Source organism: Phascolarctos cinereus, unplaced genomic scaffold, assembly GCF_003287225.1.
Source record: "Phascolarctos cinereus isolate Bilbo 61053 unplaced genomic scaffold, phaCin_HiC Scaffold_4;HRSCAF=312, whole genome shotgun sequence".
NCBI classification, from domain to species: Eukaryota; Metazoa; Chordata; class Mammalia; order Diprotodontia; family Phascolarctidae; genus Phascolarctos; species Phascolarctos cinereus.
The window spans coordinates 434,438,140-434,452,048 of NW_027555847.1; the positions used below are offsets into that span (position 1 = coordinate 434,438,140).

General features: G+C 37.6%; 1 pseudogene; it reads right to left on the reverse strand.

Annotated features, from left to right (window-relative positions):
- Positions 1-3,847: 3,847 nt before the first annotated feature.
- LOC110214676 (putative monooxygenase p33MONOX pseudogene) lies at positions 3,848-4,776 on the reverse strand (annotated as a pseudogene).
- Between the last annotated feature and the right edge of the window lie 9,133 nt (positions 4,777-13,909).

The following is a 13,909-nucleotide window of genomic DNA, read 5'->3' on the forward strand; positions in this document are numbered from 1 at the left end:
CAGCTAATGTCCATCAATCGGAGAATGGCTAAAGAAGCTAAAGTATATGAGTATAATGGGCTATCATTGTGCTTCAAGAAATGAATGACAAGCAGGGTGCTTTCAGAAAATAAATGAAATATTTTCATGAACTGATGCGTAGCAAAGTGAACAGAACCAGGAGAATGTTGTGTGCAGTAACAGCAATAATTTTCAGTGAAGAAATGCAAATGACTTAATTATTCTCAGCAATACAATGCTCGAAGACAATCCCAAAGGACTAATGATGAATCATTTTATCTTCCACCAGAAAAATAACTGATAAGAATAAAGCATGTTATTTTTCATTTTCATTTTTTTCATTATATTTGAGTCTTCTTGTATAAGATGACTAATATGGAAATGTTTTACATAATTGCGCATATGTGACCTATATCTGATTGCATACTGTGTCAGGGAGGGGGAGGGAAGGGAAGGGAAAAGGTATGGAATTGGGAACTCACAACTTAAAAATACATTATTTCTTCTAAAATTTTGTGTTCCAAGTTCTCCCTCCCACTTCTTTCCCACCCATTGAGAAAGCAAGCAATATTATGTCAATTACACATGTGAAATCTTTAAAAAACAAATCTCTCTATTAGAAAAAATAACATGATTAATTGATGTTTTAAGATAGTAAAAGTGATGAAAATTATTAGTTCTAAAATATGAGAGTTAAGTGAAAATGGGGCAAGTTATATAAATATATCATACCTGTGTACCCTAGGAACTGGAGGCACTTGACCTACAACATCATATATCACAAGCCACCCAATGTGTTCAGTAAGCCAGAAGGACATTCCCTCTTAAAGCAAATGTGAAGTAGAAATCTTGTTTGTGGCTGAACTGTGTTTTATTCAGTGTTGACAGAATTTTCCTCAGGAATAAATCAGGAGCCAGAAAAAGAACTAGCAAGGTGAGAGTGTAAATGTGAAAAGAGCAATTCTGAAAGTGTATGCACACACACACACACACACACACACACACACACACACACACACACATGCAATCTGCCTGCTGAGAATCAAATAAAATTCCTCATTTTTGAAAAATAGCTAGCAAAAATCAAATTCTGTTTTCACTTAGAAGATGCACTAGGGGATATCTAACCTCTGGGGCATGCCTTATTTAATCTTTAAAATGAGTAGGGTAAGAATCACTGACCTCTAAGGTCTCTTTAGTCTACATAAATTCATGATTTTATTTCTCTCCTCCACTACACCCTGGGCCATCTCCAGTTGTTCTGATCCATATGTGAGGCTGGTGACTTTTGCACAGTCCTCCCTCGCTTAAATCCAATTCACTTGCATGTCATGGTATCACCTCCCTGATCTAATGATCCTCTTCAAGAATGAAGAACAAACCACAACCTCTGTGAGTAGTAGTATGAGCTGTCCAATGGGGACCCAAATGGAACTGGCCATCTGGGAAAAACTTTTTCTCTTCTCATTAATCCTTTTCTCTCTTCTCTTCTCTTCTCTTCTCTTCTCTTCTCTTCTCTTCTCTTCTCTTCTCTTCTCTTCTCTTCTCTTCTCTTCTCTTCTCTTCTCTTCTCTTCTCTTCCCTTCTCTTCTCTTCTTTCTCCTTTCCCTCTCCTTCCTCTCCCTCTACCTGCTCATGCTCTATGCAAAGAAATACAAATCTTGATTACTGAAACCTGACAAGATATCTTGGGGTTTACCTGCTATATTTCTTTCTTAAGAACCATGAATTAAATGCAAGTCACTCTGGCTGTCATTAATTTGTAAACAACAGGTCCCAGTCCAAGCCCCACTTGGTTAATGTTTGGGCCCTGATTTGACTCAGAATAAATGTAAATAAGTATTGTTTCTTCCCCCCACCTTGATAAGTAATTAATTTATTTTTAGTTTTCAGCATTCATTTACAAAAGATTTTGAGTTTTACATTTTCTCCCCCTGCACTTCTTACCCCACCCCAACCAATGCAGCATACAATATGATATAGGTTCTAGTTAGACGGTCATATTAAGCATATTTTCCCATTAGTCATGACATAAAGAACAATTAGAACTAGTGGGAGGAGCCGAGAGAAGCAATAAAACAAAACAGCAAAGGAAAAGGTAAACAAATAGTATGCTTCTATGTGCATTCAGACTCCATAGTTCTTACTGTGGTTGTGGATAACAATTTCCATTGTGAGTCTTTTGCAGTTGTCTTAGATTCTTGCATTGCTTTGAAGAGCCAACTCTGTCACAGTCAGTCAACCCACAATGTAGCTGTTACCATATACACTGTTCTCTTGGTTCTTCTTATTTCACTCTGCATCAGTTCATGTAAGTCCTTCCAAGTTTGTTTGGTTTTTTTGAAGTCTGGCTGCTCATCATTTCTTATAGCACAATAGTATTCCATTACATTCATATACCACAACTTGTTCAGCCATTCACCAACTGATGAGAATTCCCTAATTTCAAATTCTTTGCTACTACAAAAGAGCTGCCAAAAATATTTTTGTGCATGTGGTCATTTTCCCTTTTCTGTAACGTCTTTGGGGTACAGACTGAGTGGTAGTATTTCTGGATTGAACTGTATGTACAGTTTTATAGCCCTTTATGCCTAGTTCCAAATTGCTTTCCAGAATGGTTGAATGAGTTTACAACTCCACCAACAACACATTAGTGTTGCAGTTTTCCTACATCTTCTCTAACATTTATCATTTCCTGTTTTGCCATGTTAACCAATCTGATAGGTGTGATGTGGTACCTCACAGTCATTTTGATTTGTATTTCTCTAATCAATCATAATTTAGAACATTTTTTTTCATACGACTATAGATAGCTTTATTTTCTTCCTCTGAAAACTGCCTGTTCATACCCTTCAACCATTTATGAATTGGGGAATTATTTGTATTTTTATAAATTTGAGTCAGTTCTCTGTATATGTTAGAAAGGAGGCCTTTATCAGAGACATTGGTTGTAAAATTCTTTCCCAGTTTTCTGCTGTCCTCTTAATTTTGAGTGCATTGGCTTTGTTTGTGCAAAAACTTTTCAATTTAATATAATTAAAATTATCCATTTTGCATTTCATACTGTTCTTTATCTCTGGTTTGGTCATAAATTCTTCCCTTCTCAATAGATGTGAAAGGTAAACTATTCCTTGATCTTTTAGTTTGCTTACAGTATCAATCTTTATATCTAAATCCTGTACCCATTTTGACTTTATCTTGGTATAGGGTGCAAGATGTTGGTCTATGCCCTAGTTTCTGCCATACTCTTTTCCAGTTTTCCTGGCAGTTTTTTGTCAAATATTGAGTTCTTATCCCAGAAGCTGGCATCTTTGTATTTTTTAAATAGATAAGTATAGTCATTAACTGTTGTGTCTCACATACCTAACCTATTCCACTGATTCACCCCTCTATTTCTTAGTCAATACCAAGTAATTTTGATTATTGCTGCTTTATAATACAATTTTAAAATTTGGTACAGCTTGGCCACCTTTCCTGGCATTTTTTTTTGTAAAATATGCAGAACAAAGTCTATTAGATTTTAGTTATTTCCCTTGCCTCCTGCAATGTAGTTCCATAGATTAGTAACTGTCTGTGGTCGAATGTATTTTGAGAAGTTATTCAGACCAACTTTGGAACATTACATAATAGGTCTTTCTTCATTAGAAAGATTCAAACTTTGCTACAAATATTTAAAGAAACAAACACTACTTCCTCAGGAATATTATCCTCAGCGGAATTGTAAATGGATGACATCATTCCTATATCAAGTGCAAGGTGGATGGGAAGAAAGAAAAATCTAAGATAGTCTATCTATATAATAGTGATTTACCAGGAAAAGCAACTTTGCTCATATGGAAAGGGGGCTTTAGAACCCTGTAGAAGTCAACACATCCAAGTCCCTTGGTTTGTTGTCATAGGTTCGTAGAGGTTGTTTCTTTCCTTCCATCATGGGAAGGTTCATCTTAGGTGGCTGGAATGCTGCTGGGTCCTTTGTAATTCTAGGAGCTTAAACCTGAGTGATCTCCATTGGTGATGGCTTTTGGGTACCTCTCTAGGACTAAACACTGAAACCTGAGTAGGATTTCTGAAGGGTTCTTGGTCCAAAGAAGCTCCATTTTTCAGATGAGGATTTGTCTTTATCTCCATTTCCACAGTCCATGTTGCTGACATCTAGGCCAGGTAAGGAAGTAGAAGATCCATGAGTAAACCAGCTCCAGGCTTTTGTTTGGGAGAGGAATAGGGCGTACTAATTTGAGAAAAATGGGTTGAAGTAGTCAGTCTATCTTATTTTGTCATTTCTCCATTTTGTAATTTCAATTTATGGACTGCCTCTGCCACAGGGTGGTACTTGGTTTCTTCAGTGGTGAGGCATTTATGGGGAGCGTATCCTGTGTCTGTCAACCCTGCCTGCTGTTCTAAGTGCTGGATGCTCTCTTGTCTATTTTGTGATCAGAGAATTAATGATGACATGTGTAGCCTTGACCTTCACCACTGTGGCCTTCTTCATTTGGTCACTGGAAGCTGAGGGGTTTATAGAGAAAGTATTTTCTCCTTCCTCAACCTTGGAAAGCTGTTGGTACTTCTGATCTGGGATGACCTGCTTTTTCCACAGAACCTTACTGCACATGTCAGATGAAGGTGGAGTCCTCAGTGTGGGATGCTCCAGGACATCATCATAACTGAGTGCGCAATGATGCATTCCAGTTGCATCATTGCAATGCAATCCATTTTGCCTAGAAGCCTACCTGTACTGTGCTCAGTAGCAGGCACATCTGGCTTTCTGCATGATGCCATGAAAGACTATGATCCATGTGTTCCTCTAGATAAATATCCAGAAATCTAATTCCCACAGTGAAAGTTATGCAGATAGGACCAAGACGTCAAAAAAAAAAAAGCATTCTGCATGTAGTGATGAACTAGCACAGAGTCCCTAGCAGCTCTCACGCAGAGGGTCTATAGACAGCTGGGTTTCTGTGAGGAAGGGGGTGTGATGGAGGAAAGAGGAGTGGGAAGAGACCATCTGCAGTCCAAGGTTCCACCATGGACAGGAAAGTGAGACTAACAAGTCTCCAAGTTCCAGTCATTCCCTAAGCACCCAAGCACTGGGTGAACCGAGGCCATGACAGAAGTAGCACCAAGACAAAAATAGACCTCTGCTAGAAGTAGAATGAAATCCTTACATTTATTTCAATACTTCCCTTGATATTCTGGACTTTTTGTCCTTCCAGATTAACTATGTTATTGTTTTTTTCTAGCTCTATAAAATATTTCTTGGTAGTTTGATTGGTATAGTGCTGAAAAAGTAAACTAATTTAGTTAGAATTATCATTTTTATTATATTACCTCAGCCTACCCATGAGCAACTGATATTTTTCCAATTATTTAGAGCTGACTTTATTTGTGTGAAAAGTGTTTTGTAATTGTGTTCATATAGTTCTTAGTTTTGTTTTGGAGGTAGACTCCCAGATATTTTAAAATATGTACAGTAATTTTAAATAGAATTTATTTTTCTATCTCTTGCTGCTAGACTTCGTTAATAATATAAATGCCAATGATTTGTGATTTGTGTGGGGTTTTTTTTACATCCTACAACTTTGCCAAAGTTGTTTATGATTTCAAGTATTTTTTTTTACTTGATTCTCTAGGATTCTATAAATATATCATCATATTGTCTGCAAACAGTGATAGCTTTGTTTCTTTTTTGCCTATTTTAACTCCAATTTCTTTTTCTTCTCTAACTGGTACAGTTAACATTTCTAGCACAATATTGAATAATAGTGGTGATAATGGACATCTTTGTTTCACCCTCCATCTTATTGGAAATGCTTCTAGCTTATCCACATTATATATAATGCTTTCTGATGGCTTTTGATAGATGCTGTCTATCATTTTAAGGAAGACAGCATTTATTCCTATGTCCTCTAGTGTTTTTAATAGGAATAGTTGTTGCATTTTGTCAAATGCATGTTTTCTGCATCTATTGAGATAATTATATGATTTCTGTTAGTTTTGTTGTTGATGTGTATATTATGCTAATAGTTTTTTTCTAGTATTGCACCAACACTGTATTCCTGGTATAAATCCTACCTTGTCATAGTATACTATCCTCAAGATAAATTGATGCAATTTCTTTACTAATATTTTATTTAAAATTTTTGCATCTATATTCATTAGGGGAATTGTTCTATAATTTTGAATCTCTGTTATGGCTTTTCCTGGTTTAATTATCAGCACTGTATTTGTATCATAAAAAGAATTTGGTAGAACTCCTTCTTCACCTATTTCCCCAAACAGCTTATATAGCATTGCAATTAATTGTTCTTTAAATGTTTCATAGAATTCACTTATAAATCCATTTAGGCCTGGAGATTTTTTTTCTTACAGAGAATATTCATGGCTTATTCAATTTCTTTTTTCTGATATAGGATTGTTTAATTATTTTATTTCTTCTTCTGTTAATCAGGACAATTTATATTTTTATACATATTAATCCATTTCACTAAGGTTGTCAAATTTATTGGCATACAGTTGGGTAAAAATCTCCTAAGTATTATTTTGATTTCCTCTTCATTGGTGATGAATTCACCTTTTTTGTTTTTGATGCTGATAATTTGGTTTTCTTCTTTCTTTTTTTTAAATAAAATTAACCAAAGGGTTATCTTTTTTTTTCATCAAAGCAGCTATTACTTTTACTTATTAGCTCAATAGCTTTTTAAACTTCAATTTTATTAATGTGTGTTTTGGTTTTCAGAATTTCTAATTTGGTATTAATTGAGGACTTTTATTTTGTTCTTTTTGTAGCTTTTTTAGTTGCATGCCCCATTCATCGATCTCTTCTTCCCCTATTTTATTCATGTAAGCATTTAGAGATATAAAACTTCCTGTAGGACTGCTTTCACTGTATCCCACAAATTTTGGTAAGTTGTCTCATTATTGTTATTATCTTGGATGAAATTATTGATAGTTTCTATGATTTGTTGTTTCACCCAATCATTCTTTAGAATTAGATTATTTAGTTTCTGATTCATTTTTAGTTTATGTTTTCAATGGCCTTTATTGCACATAATTTTTTATTACATCATGATCTGAAAAGGATGCATTTAATATTTCTACATTTCTGCTTTGGATTATCAGGTTTTTATGCCCTAGTACAAGGTCAATTTTTGTGTAGGTGTCACGTACCACTGAGAAAAAGGTATATTCCTTTCTGTTCCCATTCAGTTTTCTCCAGAGGTCTACCATATTTAAATTTTCTGAAATTCTATTGATCTCCTTAACTTCTTTCTTATTTATTTTGTGGTTAGATTTATCCAGTTCTGAGGAGGTCGCTACTAGTATAGTTTTGATATTCAATTCTTCCTTTATCTCCCTTAACTTCTCCTTTAAGAATTTGGATGCTATACCACCTGGTACATAAATGTTTAGTAATGATATTACTTCATTATCTATGGTACCTTTTATCAGAATGTAGTTTCCTTCCTTATCTCTTTTAATTAGAACTATTTTTGTTTTTGCTTTGACTAAGTTCAGGATTGCTACCATTGTTTTTTTTTTTTTACTTCAGCTGAAGCATAATATATTCTGCTCCAGACTTTTATCTTTACTTTGTGTGTATCCCTCTGCTTCAAATGTGTTTCTTGTAAACAACATATTGTAGCATTATGGTTTTTAATACATTCTGCTATCTGCTTCCATTTCATGGGAAAGTTCATTTCATTCTCATTTACAGTTATGATTACTATCTGTGTCTCCCTCTTCATCCTATTTCCTCCATCCCATTTCTGATTTTCTCTCTTTTCTCCCTTTCCCTCCTCAGTAAAGATTTGCTTTTGACCAGTGCCTCCCTCAGTCTGCCCTCCCTTCTATTCTCCTCCCTTTTTTTTTTCCTTTCCCCTCCTACTCCCTCTAGGGTAAGTTGGATTTCTATACCTAACTGATTATGTTATTCCCTCTTTGAACCAAATCCGATGAGAATAAGTTTCAAACATCTCCCTCCTTTCTTTCCTTCTACTGTATTAGGTTTTTGTGCCTTTTCATGTGATGTAATTTATCCTTGTGTGTCTCCTCCTTTCCATTTCTCCCAGTACAATTGGTTTTCAACACTTACGTTAGATTTTTTTACATCACATCAAAGTCTGCTTTTATCCATGCCCTCTAAGTATACTTTTAAATGTCATGATAACATAACAGTTCTCAAAAGTTACAAGTGTCACCTTCCTTTGTGGGTATGTAAATAGTTTGCTCTTATTAATAACATGTTATTTTTTTTCTTTCCTGTTTACCTTGTTATGCTTTTCTTTACTCTTGCATTTAAAAGTCAAGTTTTCTGTTGAGCTCTGGTATTTTCATCAGGAAGATTTGGAAGTCCCCTATTTCATTAAATGTTCATCTCCTCCCCTGAAAGATTATGCTCAGTTTCACTGGGTAGTTGATCCTTGGTTGTAATCCAAGCTCTTTTTACTTACAGAGTATTGTATTCCAGGCCTGATCTTTTAATGTAGAATATGCAAGACCCTGCCTAAACTTGACTGTGGTTCCATGATATTTATTTTTTTTATTTATTTATCTGTTTGTTTGTTTGTTTGTTTATTTGTTTGTTTTTCGGGCTGCTTGCAGTATTTTCTCTTTGGTGTAGTAATTTTGGAATTTGGCTACAATATTTCTTGATGTTTTCAATTTGGGATATCTTTCAGGAGGTGACTGGTGGATTCTTTTGATGATTATTTTAGCCTCAGGGCTAAATCATCTTTGATGATTTCCTGAAGGAAGTTGTCTCAGCTCTTTTTTTTTTATCATGGTTTTCAGTACTTTTTAAATTGTCTCTCCTGGATCTATTTTCCAGGTCAGTTGTTTTACAGATGAGGTATTTTATGTTTTCTTCTATTTTTTCCCCTTTTTTTCTACTTGACTGATTCTTGCTCTCTAATAGAGTCATTAGCTTCCACTGCCCTTATTCTAATTTTTAATGAGTTTTTTTTTCTATTAGATTTTGTACCTCCTTTTCTATTGGGCCCATTTTACTTTTTAAGGAATTCTCTTTAGTGAGTTTTTGTGTCTCTTTTTCCATTTGGCCAATTCTACTTTTTAAGGTCTATTTTTTTTAATTTTTTTTATTGGGATTTTATTTTGTTTTATTTTTGTTTTTAGCTAGGCAATGGTGATAAATGACTTGCTGAGGGTAACACAATTAGTAAGTTTCAAATTTCTGCGGCTGGATTTGAGCTGAGGTTTTCCTGACCTCAGTGGTGGTACTCTATCCACTAAGCCACCTAGCTACTCCAGGACTTGTTTTTTACAGTTAATTTTTGTCCTTCCTTTTCCAAGCTATTGGTTCTGTTTTGTATACCTCTCATTTCTTTTCTTAATTTTTCTTCTACCTCTCTTATTTGACTTTTAAAATCTTTCTTGAGCCCTTCCAAGAAGACTTTTTGCACTTGAGACCAGTTCATAATCCCCTTTGAGGTTTCAGATATGTGCATATTGAAAATGTTGTCTTCTTCTGAACTTCTGCCTTGATATTCATTTTCCCAAAAATAACAATCTATGGTCATTTTCTATTTCTGCTTTTTGTTCATGGTGTTTGTCAATTTCTTGATTTTAAAAAAAAGTTGAATTCTCTTGCTGAAGCAATGGGGCACTTACCCAAGCTTCTTTTCCTGCTCACCTGGGCCTTGCACAGGGGTGTTTAGGTGCTGTGGATGTCTGTCAGCCTGGACCTTTGCCTTTTGGAGTGGTGATTCCTAGAGTTGTGTTGAAGCCCTGGGTGATTTGGCTGCTGGAGAATACCATCACCCTTGGTGGTTTTCCAAGCTTGTGTCTAATGGTTCCCCTGCCTGTATTGAAGCTCTTGGGGAGTCCTGGTTTTGGCACTTTACTGCTCCACCAACCTGCTTCTCAGGATCTCCCACTGGTATGCTGAAGTGGGGCTTCCTGGTAGCTTCCTGGGATGCCTCCAATCCTATACTGCTCCTCAACCCCCAGAGTGAGAGGGACCTTTCCCGTTAATCCCTCAAGGTTTCTGGGCTACAAAATTGTTGTTTCCTTTCTTTTTGCTGGCTCAGGGTTTTTCCTGGGTTGATATTTTCTGGGCTTTCAGAGCTCAATGAGGGAGGGTGAAACCGACTCACTGATTACACAGCTATCTTGGTTCCTTGAAGCAGAAGTTCTATTGTTTCTTTTTTTGGCCAGAAATCCTGACGGTCTTCCTGTCCAGACTGATTTTTCTTTTGACTATTTAAAAGAGGCCATTTTCCACTTCATTTCTTATTTAGCCTTAATCACTTATTAGGTGTTGCCTCAGTCAAATTGAGACCTGTGAAAGAACTCAGCTTATAAAGGCTAGTGTCTACCACTGCATCCAGGGCCATCTCCAGACTTTTCTTCAGCATTTTTTTGAATATCCTTTAGAAAGCTATTGGCTTGTTTTTCATGATTTTCTTACATCACTCTCATTTTTCTTCCTAGTTTTTCCTGTACTTCTCTTACTTGCTTCTCAAAATCCTTTTTGAGGGGGCATCTAGGTGGCACAATAGATAGAGCTCTGACCTTGGAGTCAGGAGGACCTGACTTCAAATCCAGCTTCAGACAATTGACACGTATTAAATGTGTGACCCTGGTCAAGTCACTTAACCCCAATTGCCTCACCCCAAAAAAGCAAAAACAAATTCCTTTTTGAGCTCTTCCATGGCCTGGGACCAATTAATATTTTTCTTGGAGGTTTTGAATATAGGAGCTTTGACTTTGTTGTCTTCTTTCAGTTTTATGTTTTTATCTTCTTTGTCACCAAAGAAAAATTCTGTGGTCTGACTTTTTTGGCTGTCTTGGGCTGGACATTTTTTTTTGGGGGGGGCACAGTTTGCTCATACTCCCAACCAATTACTTGCATTTTAAACTCTTTGTTAAGATAGGAGTCTGGGGGGTGGAGCCAAGATGGAAGAGTAGGAGTAGTGACTTGCTTGAGCTCTCCCCCAAACCCCTGCAAATACCTGTAAAAAAATGACTGTAAACAAATTCTATAGTAGCAGAACCCAGAAAAAGACAGAGTAAAACAAATTTCCAGCCCAAGACAACCTGGATAGTTAATCAGAAAGGTAGGATAGGATGAAGGGTAACATACTCAGTTTTTCACAATATGACTACTATAGAAATGTTTTGCATGACTACACATATATAACCTGTATTGAGTTGCTTGCCTTCTCAATGAAGGTGGGTGGGGAGGGAGGAAGGGAGAAAATTTGGATCCCAAAATTTTAAAAACAAAAGTTAAAAAAAAATTGTTTTCACAAGCGACTAGGAAATAAGATATACAGGAAATGGGGTATAGAAATCTATCCTGCCCTATAGAAAAATTGAAGGGGAAGTGGATAAGAGAGGGGGATAGAGATAGAAGGGAGGGCAGATTAGAAGAAGGGGTATTCAGAATGCATGACATCTTGGGGTGGGGGGAAGGACAAGATGGGGAGAAAATCTGGAACTTGAAATCTTGTGGAAGTGAATGTTGAAAACTAAAAATAAACAAATTAACAACAACAACAACAACAACAAAGGTAAGAGTCTACTTCTAGTGTGGAGAATATACTGTTCCAAGCTTTGGAGGTTTAGTACAGCTTTTTTCAGAGGTACTTCTAGGGACCTATACATTTTCAGTTCTTCCAACTTGGTATGATAAAAGGTGAGGTAATTACTCCTGCCCTGGTCTGTGCTATGGTCTATAAGTGACCACAAGCACCCTTTTCTGGCTTTGAACTATAAGAAGTATTCCCTCTCCACTTCCACCACAAGTTCTATCCCATCGGTGCTCCTCCTAACCCCAGGATCACCACGCAGAACTGTGACCCAGATCCAAGCACTGGCAAATCCTACCTCAGCATCACCCAAAAGATCCCTGTAATCCCCCTCTGATCAGCCACTCAATTCTCCCTCAGTCTGTGGGCCAGCAGTTCTGGAGTCAGCTGCCACTCCAGGGATGTGCTAAGCATGAGGCTGGGACAGAGCTTCTTTCATACTACAGTCCCATACCTTTCCTACAGACCTTCTAAGTTTTCTTTGGAGTTTGTGGGTTGAGAAGTATTGAAACCACTACAGCTGCCCATAATTCAGTCTTGGGAGGACTGTGACAGGTTTGCTGAGGCCTGTTCTTTGCCTGTGCACACTGAACTGCATTCCTCTCCCAGCCTGGTGTGATAGACCTTTCCAATCAACCATCCAGGTTGTCTTGGGCTGGAAATTTGTTTCACTCTGTCTTTTTGTTGGTTCTGCTGCTCTAGAATTTGTTTAGAGTCATTTTTGAAAAGTATTTGAAGGGATTTGGGGGAGAGGTCAAGCAAGTCACTGCTTTTACTCTGCCATCTTGTCTCCATCCCCCATCTCCAGACTTTTTTCTGAGGGACAGGAGAGAGAGAGAGAGAGAGAGAGAGAGAGAGAGAGAGAGAGAGAGAGAGAGAGAGAGAGAGAGAGAGAAGGGGAGAAGGGAAGGGAAGGGAAGAAGAAAGAAAGAAGAAGAAAGAGAAAGAAAGATTGAAAGGAAGAAAGAATGAAAGAAAGAAAGGAAGAAAGAAAGAGAAAGAAAAAGAAAGAAGAAAGGAAGGAAGGAAAGAAAGAAAGGAAATGAGATGGGAAGAAATACGCAGTTTGTAATCATAACTCTGTATGTGAATAGAATGAGCTCACCATAAAAGAGAAGCAGATAACAGGATGGATTAGAAACTGGAACTCAACTATATGTTGTTTGCACAGGGAGGGGGTGTTCTGCTTGGCTCAGGCCCCAATACTGTTTGACAGATCTCTCTACCACAACACAGTGATACAGTGACCAACAAGGAACCTCTGGTTGCCTGTGTTCTTTAACAAGAGGCTAGAGGACATCTATTCTCCCTAAAGTGGCAGGATAAAGGCCACCATGTTTGATACATGGAATGTGCCACCCTACATCTATTTATCCCAAATTAATCAATGTAATATCTCTTTGAAAAAATATAGAACAGGGGTAACAAGAACTTAATCCTCCTGACTTCCACTTCTGGGAGCGAAGATGGCTGAATAAAAAGGTAGTCACTCTCACCCACTGCTATCAACCTCTGAAAACGCAGAAAATATCACCCTAGAAAAAAAATAAACCTGGAACAGCTGAACTAAAAGAAAGACAGGGAACAGCAGTGCAGCAGCCCAGCAAACAGATCTCCCAATGCCTCAGCAAAAATAAGGGAGGAAGAACTACAAAGGGCCCCAGGTGGATAAGTACCCTGCAGCATTCATCTGAAGGGAGATAAAGAAAGCAATGTAGAGTCCTCCTGAAGTCCCAGACTTGCTGATTCCAGGTAAGCTGTCAGAACCCTACAGCCTCCAACTGTCAACCAGGAGGAAATCCTGAAGCCCAGGTGGTAGAGCAGGCAAACACCAACACCTGGACCTCTGAATGCCTCAGTGAGGGTGGGGGAACCGATGGAAAAAACCTTAGAAAAATACCAGGTGCCTCAGCATTCTACCACAAAGGAATCTCCCACTGCATTGGCAGAAACGAGGGAGGCAGCATTGCAAGGGGCCCCAGGAAGATAAACACCCTGCAACACCCATCTAAAAGGAGCTGAAGAAAGCTAAAGGAAAGGAAAATCAAGGAAGCTAGAATTGCCTGAAAGTTCCAGCCTTGCTGATTCCAGCCCAAAAGGAGGTAAGCTGCCAAAACCCTACAGCCTCCAATTGCCAACATAAGAGGCCCCAGCACACAAAGCCAGTGACCAAGACCTAGTCTTCCTACACAAGAAGCTTGGGTCAGTGACCTCTGTTCCCCAGCAGGAGAGCTCAATTTTTTCAAAGGCCAGGGAATAAACCATGAGTAGAAAGAAACGTACCATAGATTTACATTATGAGAAGAGTGGAGATCAAGACAGAAATTCTGAAGAGGACAACATTGTCAACAAACCCACATCTG